This window comes from Callospermophilus lateralis, chromosome 3 (genome assembly GCF_048772815.1).
Source record: "Callospermophilus lateralis isolate mCalLat2 chromosome 3, mCalLat2.hap1, whole genome shotgun sequence".
In the NCBI taxonomy this organism is placed as follows: domain Eukaryota; kingdom Metazoa; phylum Chordata; class Mammalia; order Rodentia; family Sciuridae; genus Callospermophilus; species Callospermophilus lateralis.
In genome coordinates this window covers 94,857,693-94,868,961 of record NC_135307.1, presented here as the reverse complement: position 1 = coordinate 94,868,961, position 11,269 = coordinate 94,857,693, and positions in this window count along the sequence as shown.

Sequence of the window (11,269 nt, the reverse complement as noted above, 5' to 3'; positions counted from 1 at the left end):
ACCGGCAGGTGAATTCATTTTATTTATTTCCCAGGGACTTCTGGTGAAAAAAATGGCTAATGCTTTCTCCCCATTTCAGACTGCTCTTATCCTTATTTCATTAAAAGAATCTATTGATCTGTAAATATGTGTTTTACTATTCAGGAGAGACAGGCAAAGAAATAGAGGCTTCTATCTGAAGAAATGCCATCCCAGGATCATTTTATTAAAGCAAAAGTTTCACCATATGAAAAATTTGGTTTTTACATTTTTGTATAGTGATGTCTTTTTACATTTTTTTTGTAGTGATGTGTAGTAATTTTGGTAAAAAGGCAGCATTTTGCACCTGTGGCAACCTCATTTTAAAAAATGTGCACTGATGTTTCCTCAAGACATTCAGTTTTTAAATTCTTAAACATTTTCATAAGAGCAAAAAAACATAGCTTTAGGCAAATTCCATTTTAATTTCTTTCTGATTCTAAGCCCAAAATCTATTTGTTACAACAACTCTTAATTTCCATTTGTCATTTAACTAAAACTGCATTGGAAAATCATTTTAAAATCCATCAGTAGAAAAGGGGAAAGGATTTAATATTTCCATGAAACTGGGGACTGGGAATGGAAATGTATAATGAATTTAAAATCTTAACTGCTTTTTTTCCTGAAGATGGGGGCTGGAGGGAACTGGGGAGAAGAGAACTTCCTGTAAGAATTATTGTGAGGCAGCCCAACTTTGTATTTCTCTGGGTTGTACATATATATCTTATTAAAATAAGAAAATAAATCAATTTTAAAAAAGAATTATTGTGATTCGATCTTTTAACAAAGGCAGCTCTTTTGTAGCTCAGCGGTAGAGCAGAGCGCTAGCCCAGCATGAGCGGGACTCGGTTGGATCCTCAGCACCACATAAAAATGAAGGCATTGTGTTGTATCCATCTACACCTAAAAAATAAATACTCAAAAAAAAAAAAAAAAACACTCTCTAAATCTGAATGTAAGCAGTTCCCACCTTACCCCAGCCCTTAAAACAAGGTTCTCTATGCACTTAAGATTCACCTTGGAGTTTACAAAGAATGCACGCACATTCAGTAGGTGTGGGGCTGGGCTCAGGCACTGCAGGTTAACCAGCATGCTTTGAAAAATGATTGTGTTAACATAGAAGAGAGTAACTGGTTTTAACTGACCTCTGCAATTTTCCTGTTTTCTCTTCTCCATTTCTAATGAGTCAATGCCTCACACGACTTTCCCACACATTCTGCATCTGCTTCTCACCAAGATCCTATCCAGGGGAGGTCCATGATAGGTTGTGGTCTTTCCTACTCCCAGCCTGCGTCCTCACTCTATAGTCCCATCCTGCACTTCCCATTTAAGCCCATTTGCTTACCATGGCCCTAAAATATGTGCTGTTATTGTTTTGTGTCTGTGTGTTTGGCACTAATGATAGAACCCACAGGTGCTTTACCACTGAGCTACATTCCCAGCCGTTTTGACTTTTTATTTTAAGCTGATCTTGCTAAATCATCCAGGTTGGCCTCAAACTTGCAATCCTCCTAACTCAGCCTCCTGAATAGCTGAGATTACAGGCCTGTTCCAGCACACTCAGCTCAGAATGGTGCTCCATTCCACTCATTCCTTCATCTTTAGGCTCACCATTAATATTGCGCCAGGCATTTTATCCTGGGCCTCTGTGAATATAAGAATGACTCTAAAGGAAGGTAACCATGGAAACTACATCCATGTAGGACAATGTAAGAACTGGGGTGTTAGAGAGGATTTAGATGGTCTGTGATGTTACCACTGAGGGGCTGGATGTTTTGTGGAAGTTGGCTTAGATTCATGCTGTGCAGTTCTATGAGTCCTGAGCAGAAACAGCTAAGCAGGAGTTACACAAAAGCAGATTCTAGCTAAGTACAAAGAAAAACTTCCTAAGAAAACTGGAGCCTTAGAAAGTTACAAAAATCTAGTCACGAAGAGTGTTCAAGCAGAAGCTGGAGAATTTCTTATTTAATGAAGGAAGATATTCTATTAGTAAGAGTCAGAATACATTCCTTTTTTCCTTATTCAGTGAACATTTATGGAGCAGCCACTGTTCGATGGTGCTCCAAACAGTGGTGATACAAAGACAAATAGGATGGTTCCTGTTCTGGAGGACCCCAAAGTCCATCAGATGTTTGGACATTGAACAAATAGATTGCAATATAGTGTGTTGAGTGCAACAGAAGAAGAGTGCACACAGCTGGCATCTATCGCAGGCATGTAAATGAGCAAGCTCCAGAGGTTCTGCCCCTCAAATTCTGAGCTGTCCTAGCTAACACAAAGTGGATCATCAACAATCTCCTTGCAGCTTCACACCTTCTATGGTCTGCCCTTCGCTCACCTCCCCAGTCTTATTTCCTTAGCTCACTATGCCCCAACTAGCCTGACCTGCCTGTAGTTCCTCTCTTGTCTGCTTCCAGGTCCTGGAACACAGTGTTCTCTCTGGTCCCGAGACTCTTTGAAGAGCCTTTTAATTGGGTTAACTCCTCCCTATCCTCAGACACCATCTCAAGTGTGACTTTCTCATGGCAGACCGCACGCTGTATAGCACGTCTTAAGTGGTAAATAATAGATAATAGCAACAATCACTCTTGGTGTCATATGTCCTATAGGTTTGAACAAACATATAATGACATACTTCCAGCATTATAGTTTCATACAGCACAGTTTCACCACCCTAAACAACTCCCACACTCTGCCTGTCCATCCCTACCTCCCCCACACTCCTAGCAACCACTGATCATTTTCTCTTCTTCATAGCTGTGTCTTTTCCAGAATGCCCTAGAGTTAGACTCATACAGTATATAACAATCCTAGTTTTAACTAATACTCATCTCTTCCTGGGACTTTATGCCAATAAACTTTTTTTTTTTCAATGCTGAAGATACCATCCTAGCCCTCAAAGAGTTCATCACCAACTAGTGCAGAATTCAATAAGATAGAAGAAGAGGAGGGAGAGGGAGAGGAAGAAAAAGAAGGAGAAGGGGGAGGTGGAGGGAGGAAAAGAACCATAAAGTATGTAGCAGCTTACCTGGTGGGGGGATAGAGAGGTAAATGGATCAAGCAGTCTTTCTTGAAGGAGCTGGAACTTCAACTGGGGTTTTAAATTGAGTAGGATTTAACCAGTTGATGATGTCTCTGCTTTGTTTCTAAACACAGAAAAAAAAAAAACACAAGCAATTATATAGATGTTAGAAAAAAGATAAACATTTTTTGGGGCACTGGAGTTTGAACTCAAGAGGTGCAACATCTCAGACCTTTTCATTTTTTATTTTGAGACAGAGTCCGTCAGGCCTCAAAGTTGCCATTCTCTTGCCTTGGTCTCTCTCAAATCACTGGGATTAGAGGCATATATAACCACACTGGTGAGAAACATGTTTTAAAAACCAGAAACTGTGCTAAATGCTCTGTTTGGTTTGTTACCTTTAACCCTCACAACCATGTTGGCAGAAAATTACTGTTAATTTTGGCACAGAGAAATTACTAAGCTCATAAGAAACAAGCTGGGATTTAGACCTAGTGACTTTAGGAAAGAGGTATTTTATAGCTGTACTAAAAGCATAATCTTCAGAACCTGCCATAATCCAGGTGAAGTTAAATTGGCCTAGGACAAGGGCAGAGGGATTGAGAAAAATGAACAGATTTAAGGATTCCTAAGGAAATAGAGTAAAAGAACTTGGTGGAGAAAGAAGTTAAAGAGCATCAGTCAGGATGGTTGCTTTGAACAGCAAGGAAAAGAGGACTCAACTATAAAGGGCAAAAACCAGAGGCAGGCCAACTGGGAGAAAGGTTTGGAGACTCTAAGATGTCATTAAGGACCATCCTCAGCATGCTGGTGATAGGCAAGAATATAAAGGCCAGGGACCTTAGGGACCCTTCCTTACACACATGCAATGTGGACACTCCAGTGCATCTTCTCCTGCACACAGCCACCTCGGGGGTCCAGGGATGGGCAGGCCAGCCAGTCATGTGGCCCCCTGCCAGAGGACAGTTGTGAAGAGTCACTTTCAGGGCCTGGGGGGCTCTGACAATGAGCTAGAGAGTTTGGAGGACTAGGTACTCTGAGAAAAGTGTGGAAGGAAACTACAAGCTCTGGGAGGAAATGCCCTCTCTACACCATCCTCTACAACAGGGAGCACCAAGGAGTCCTTCTGTTACATCCTCAGAATTCTACCTACCTTCTCATTTCCTGCTGGTTCTTCAGGTCCTCACAGCCAGGTGGAGCCACATGCCCTGGCCGCAGATGCAAAGGCAGCTGGGAAAGCAAGTGTCATTTTTTTAATCCTGTGGAAGAAGAGGCAGTAAAGGGTTAAGCGGTAGAATATGAGATAGATGCTGGGATGGCCACCAATCATCACTACTACAGAAAGTCAAAACTCATGCTCAGAAGTTTCTTTAGAATTTAATACATAAAATTGTCTACCATGTTACCCAGAAATCCCCCTCCCAAAAATTTAAACAAGAGAAACAACAGCATATGTCCATACAAAGACTTGTGCATGAAATAGCAACTTTATTTGAAATAGTCTCAAATTGAAAACACTATAATTGTCATGAATGAATGAACAAATTAGGTTATGTCCATATAATAGTTTGATGCTCCCTGATAAAAAGCAATGAAATATTAATACATACAATTATGCTCAGTGCAAAAAGACAAACAAAAAAAGAGTATATGTTGAATGATTCAATTTGTATAAAATTGTAAAAACAGAGAAATACCTGCACTCCTATGTTGATTTAAGCACTATTCACAATAGGCAAGATATGGAATCAAATTAAATGTCCATCAATGAATGAATGGATGAAGAATATGTAGTACATACATACAAATGGAATATTACTCAGTCAAAAAAGAATGAAATCCTGTCACTTGTAGCAACACAGATGGAATTAGAGGATATTATGCTATTGAAATAAATCAGGCACAGAAAAATAAATATCACGTTTCCACTCATTTGTGAAAGCTAAAAAAGTTGATTTCACAGAAATAAAAAGTAGAATAGAGGTCACTAGAGAGAAGCTAAAAATGGAAGAGGGGGGAGCAAGGGTAAAAGGGAACTAGATAACAATAACTAAATATATACATTTAGATTAGAGGAATAAGGATCAAGTTATTGTATGGATGTAGTCCAACTAGTGAGGTGACTGTAGTTTTTAACAATTTTATATATTTATAAAGAAGTAGAAGAGAGTTTAAAAGTACCCAACACAAAGATGATAAATTTTAAAGAGCTGGAAATGCTATTTTCCCTGATTTGATAATGTATACATGTATTGAATTATCACAATACACCCTACAAATATGTACGATTATTTTGTATCAATTAAACACTTAAATAATTCTAATAACTGAGAATGAATCTGTACTGACAGAAAATCAGATCAGTAAATATGTGCAATTTATTGAGGTATGTCAAGTATCTTCAATAAAGCTGTTCAAAAATAAAATATTGCCTAAGTGGCTCTTAGGGTAATTTAATGGTTCACCAAAATGGGAGACCACGGGTTTGGGGGAAGATAATGAGCTTAGAACAAGCTGAGTTTAGAGCAACCATAGAATATGCAACTAGAAATGTCCATAAATTTTGAGGTATAGAAATCTTTCAAAGGAGGAATATCTAGGCTGGAACATGTTTTATTTGCCTGTTTGTTCATTGGTGGGGGGAGTTCTGGGGATTGAACTCATCCCAATCCTTTTTATCTTTTATTTTGAGATAGGGTCTTGCTAAATTGCTGAGGTTAGCCTTGAACCTGTGATCCTCCTGCCTTAGCCTCAGCCTCCTGAGTCACTGGGATTACAGGTGTGCACCACCACACTCAACTTGGAACCATTTTTTTACAAGTAATTATACACATTGAATTTTGTGACATCAACCATTAAGGTTGAGTAACAAAGACAGAAACCAGACTTAGTTGAATAAAGAAGCAAAGAAATGTAGAGAGAAAAATAGGCAATTACTTTGGTTACTTCTATTGTAACTCCTGGGTTCATGTGCAAGGGACATTGGCCCAGGAAGTTGGTGGCAGGTGTATTGATGTAATGTTTGATGCAATAATTTTGTTGTTGTTGCTTATTGGAAGGGCTTATGCTTATTGGAAGGACATCTACTGCTGACCTGAAGACAATTTCAAGAAGAGGGAATACTTTTTGAAAGTATTATAAGTCATTAATAAGTTATTATCTTATTCTTTTTTAAAGAGAGAGAGGAGAAAGGCGGGGGGAGAGAGAGAGAATATTTTTTAATATTTATTTTTCAGTTTTTGGTGGACACAACATCTTTATTTTATTTTATGTGGTGCTGAGAATTGAACCCAGCGCCCCGCGCATGCCAAGGGAGCGTGCTACCACTTGAACCACATCCCCAGCCCATTATCTTATTCTTTAAAAACATGAGATCAGGGCTGGGGATGTGGTTCAGTGGTAGAGCACTTGCCTAGTACATATGAGCCACTAGATTAGATCCACATGAAAACAAACAAACAAACAAATAAAGATATTGTGTCCATCTACAACAAAAAATATTTTTTAAAAGATTTCATGTCTTTAAAAAAAAGGGGGGGTAGGAAAGATGGTGGAATGAGATGGACATCATTACCCTATGTAAATGTATGAAGACATGAATGGTGTGACTCTACTTTGTGTACAACCAGAGACATGAAAAATTGTGCTTCATTTGTGTACTATGAATCAAAATGCATTCTGCTGTTATGTATAACTAATTAGAACAAGTTAATTAATTGATTAAAAGCAACAACGACAACATAAACATTACATCAATACATTCATTAGGAGTCTGGTACACTCATCGTTCAGCTTCAACAATTATCAACTGATAGCCCATCTTCTTTCATTTATCCCACTAGTATCCAACTCCCCATCCAGATGAATTTGAAGCAAATCTATATTTTTTAAAAAAATATTTATAACTACTATTACTCAAACTAAATAAAATGAATAATAACTCCTTAATATCTTCCAGAATTCAGTTGGTGTAGCACCAGACTGTTGACCCTGTCTACAGAGGAGTTATAGGTAGCATCCTTTGGAAGAAAAGAACATAGATTCACACTGAAATTCACATAGGCTCCTTGCCATGGTACTGTCACAAGTGCTTCACCACAGCAAATGAGCCCTGGGCACAAAGCAGGGCCATACCTACAACCCTGGGTGGTCAGAAAGGCTCACATCCCAGAGGGTGACCTGTGTCAAGTCCAAAGCTGCACACTTAGCAGCACTTAGCTAACCTATTCATTCATTAAATACTTGCTAAGCAGCTCCTTTGTTCCAGGCACTGTTTAAGGCACTGGGCATATAGAAGTTGGCAAACCAGACGAGGTCCTTGGCTTTTCAGAGCTTTTAGCCTACTTCCATTGCCTCCTAAGGAGAATCCATAGCTCACTCCTACTTCATGTCGCATGACATTGTCCTATATTCCAATTTGTTTTCTTTTTTGGGGGAGAGGGTATACTGGGGATGGAACCAAGGGGCACTTAACCACTGAGCTATATCCCTTTTTTTTAAAGGATTTTCCCCCATCTATTTATTTATATCTTTCAGTTGTTGATGGATCTTTATTTATTTGTTTATATATGATGCTGAGAATCAAATCCAGTGCCTTACGTGTGCTAGTCAAGTGCTCTACCACGGAACCACAAACCCAGTCCCATCGCAGCCCTTTTTTATTTTTTATTTTGAGACAGAGTCTCGCTAAGTTTTTTAGGGCTTCCATAAGTTGCTGAGGCTGCCCTTGAACTTGCAATCCTCCTGCCTTAGCTTCCCGAGTTGCTGCATGAACCACCATGCCTGGCCTCAATTTGCATTCACTGTTAAGCAATTAATGATATTAAAGGGATTTTTTAAAAGTTTAATCTAAAATTGCCAGGTTTTCTCATCATTGTATTTTTCCATATACTCTTCTAGAGTTTGATTGCATATTAAAATCAGAAGCAATCGATATGGTCCATCAGTATGGAATCACTGTATTCATACAACCATTAAAATGATGAAGTAGATATTAATATGTATACCCATTACAAACCAAAGTTTATGAAGTCAGGGGTTCTCCAACTTTAGCATGCCTTAGAATTATGCGGGAGCTAGGGATGTAGCTCAGTGGTAGAGCATTTTCCTAGCCTGTGTGAGGCCCTGGGTTCTGTCTCCAACACTGGGAGTACAGTAAAAAGTATTATCTGGAGGGCTTGTGGATGGACTTCACAACAAATAGGTCTATGGTGGGACCTGACATTGCAATTCAACCCAGGTGATACCAATGCTGCTGGTTGTGGAACTCCATCTGAAAATCATTGCCTGCTGATTTGATTCTGTTAAGAACAAGGTTTAATCACTTTGTTTTTGAGGTGCTGGGGATTGAACCCAGGGCCTCACACATGCTAGGCAAGTGCTCTACCACTGAGCTACATCCCTAACCAATGAAGATATGTTTCAGAGTCCTTATGGGTGCTTTGTGCTGTTCAAGTGTAGTGCTTTAAAGCAAATGCCTATTTATTTAGGAGGCCATTATAATAAGTACCAAAGTAGGTCAAGAGCTAAGTTTGGAGTAGAAACAAAAAGTACCTTGCCCTGCATAACGACAAAAAGAAGAGAATATTTGAGTTCTGAGGAAAATTGGGGGAAAACAAAAAAGAAGTGGGAAAAAATGACTAGTGAAAAATGATCAAGGGATTTTGAAAACAAACTGAAATATTCACTTTTAAGTTATTTGTTCTCCTGTACTATCAATTGTTATCCCAAAAAATTTCAATATTACTTTGCCAATAGTATTTGGGGAGGTAGGGGAATAAGATACAACCAATATAGGATGATATGGTACAGAAAGAGAGCAGAACATTCAAAGGGTCAGACCCAGAACCAGGATCAAAGAATTCAGCAGAAAAGGATGATAGAATCAAAAGTGACTGGGAGAAATGCAAACACTGAAAGTCACCAGGAGGAAACATGAAGGATGGTGCTCAGAGCTATTTGTACTTAATATTATGAAAACGGGCATGCCCAGAATGCTGGAAGGCTTGGTGATACCTTCAGCTGGTATATTTTTCTTTTTTCTTTTCTTTTTTTTAAAGAGAGAGAGAGAGAGAGAGAGAGAGAGAGAGAGAGAATTTTAATATGTATTTTTTAGTTTTTGGCAGACACAACATCTTTGTTTGTATATTTTTCTAATTGCAAAATTAAAACCCATCTAGGTTTCAAGCAAATGAGTGCAACAATGAGGTCTAGTTGGTGAGCAGCAACCTCAAAGGAGATGCCAGACTTGACCCAATTAAAAGGAATGAAACTAGAATGAGTTGTATAAGTTCCAGTGTCTTAGGAAAAATAGTGGGAAATCTGGCTGATATTGAGCATCAACAACAAGGCCAAGTGTGACAACATGTGTATGTTGCAAACAGTGGAGGCAGAGTGACTGTGGCAGAGAATTGAGATGGAACATCATTAACAGAATATGCTTACTCTTAGAATATGAGCCCCCACCTCCCAAGCCATGATAAGTTTAAATTGTTGATGTTTGGCTAGAGAAAACAACTCCTTCATCCCAGCAGGATTTTATTGTCAGTAACTGTGTAGCTCCACACAATAAGAAACATTATCTTTAGGTACAATCTGTACCTTGGTGCCAAGTGGCATCAGTGGCCAAACATAACACCAGTAATGTAAGGAGAAGCAACCGTGACAACAGAGCTCTCTTTTTATAGTAAATTAACATGGGTTCTAAAATCCACCACTGCTTAACATTTTGAAAAGTATTACCTTTGTGTAACAATTTTCATTTCCTCTAGGAATAGAATAACTTAGGCTTTTGTGGAAGAAAGAATGAGAACAACGAGCACCCCTCCAATGCTTCCTTCCGTTGGACTGATTCGAAAACTATGCCTGTTCTTAATGACTCTGAGAACACAATTGATACGGTTCATGTTGGTACATGCACCTGTTCGAAGCAAACTTATTTAATAAGATAACCAAATTCCTTTTAGGTTTTTTTAATTGCAAAAAATATACTCATTTAGGTTTCCAGTGAATGAATGCAATAATGAGATCTAGTTGGTGAGCAGCAACCTCGAAGGAGATGCCAGACTTGACCCAATTAAAGAGAATGAAACTAGAATGAGTTGTATAAGTTCCAATGTCTTAGGGAAAATGGTGGGAAATCTGGTGATAACGAGTTCAATAAGACTTTCCAATGCCACAGCTGCTCTGCACCCAGGTTCCTATATTCCTAGAAAGGACAGGCTAGTCCCTCTCCAAAAGGGAGTCTTTGGAAAGATCAATTATTTGAGTGCAGGAATGTTGAAGGTATCCTGGATTATTTGATAATTCTGACAAAAACACCTCATGAAAAATATCATGAGAAAGCCTTTATTGATTATTGCAATATTATGCCATGCTTTATCCATTCACTCACTCATTTTATCCTGTCATACACTCCAAAGTATCTTAAGGCATGTATCCTCAACCTTCTGATATGATGCAACTCTTGGATCTTGGTGTCTTGTGAGTAATCCAGATCATCTGATATCAGGTGATGTGACCCTGTGGCATAAATTCTCGGCTTCCATCCAGCAGCATTTGAATAGTATGCTCTTTCAAGGTTGCCTTTCCTCATCCAGAGTCCTCACTCCACATCTTTAGATCTGTGACTCACCACATCTTCCAAGACGTTAGCATGCCTGAAACATCTACAGTTCTTATAGAACATGCACTGTCTCAGCTGTCTCCATTTGTCAGTGTTTCTACCTACACATGAACTGAACAATCTTTAAGGAATACTTTGTCTCACTAGTTGAGTCCCTCCTTAAGTGTCAAATTTTAATTGCTCAGGTGGCACTACTGCAGGACTGGGAACTCCATGAATCTGGTGATCCCTTAACATCTCATCTAACTCTCTCCACCTTTGGCATTGAAATGGAGATCAGAGCTCTGCAAGATGGAGTACAGTAGGGAATGAATTCCTATTTTGAAATTCAAATCCCTAAATACTGACCAGTGGTGGTGATTAAGAAGTGTCATGATAAACATCATCTTTCAATGAACTCCAGACTTGCTTTACAGTTGCCTACTTGGATACCTCAGGTCATCTCAATATGTCCAAAACTGAACACTGGATTTATTACCTTTCTCCCAAACCTCTATTTTGCTCAGGCTAAAAACCTAGAGGTGCTCTTGAATCATTTCTTTCCCTTATATCCAAATTATCATCATGTCCTTTTGTCTCTATCTATAAAATATATCACAAACAAG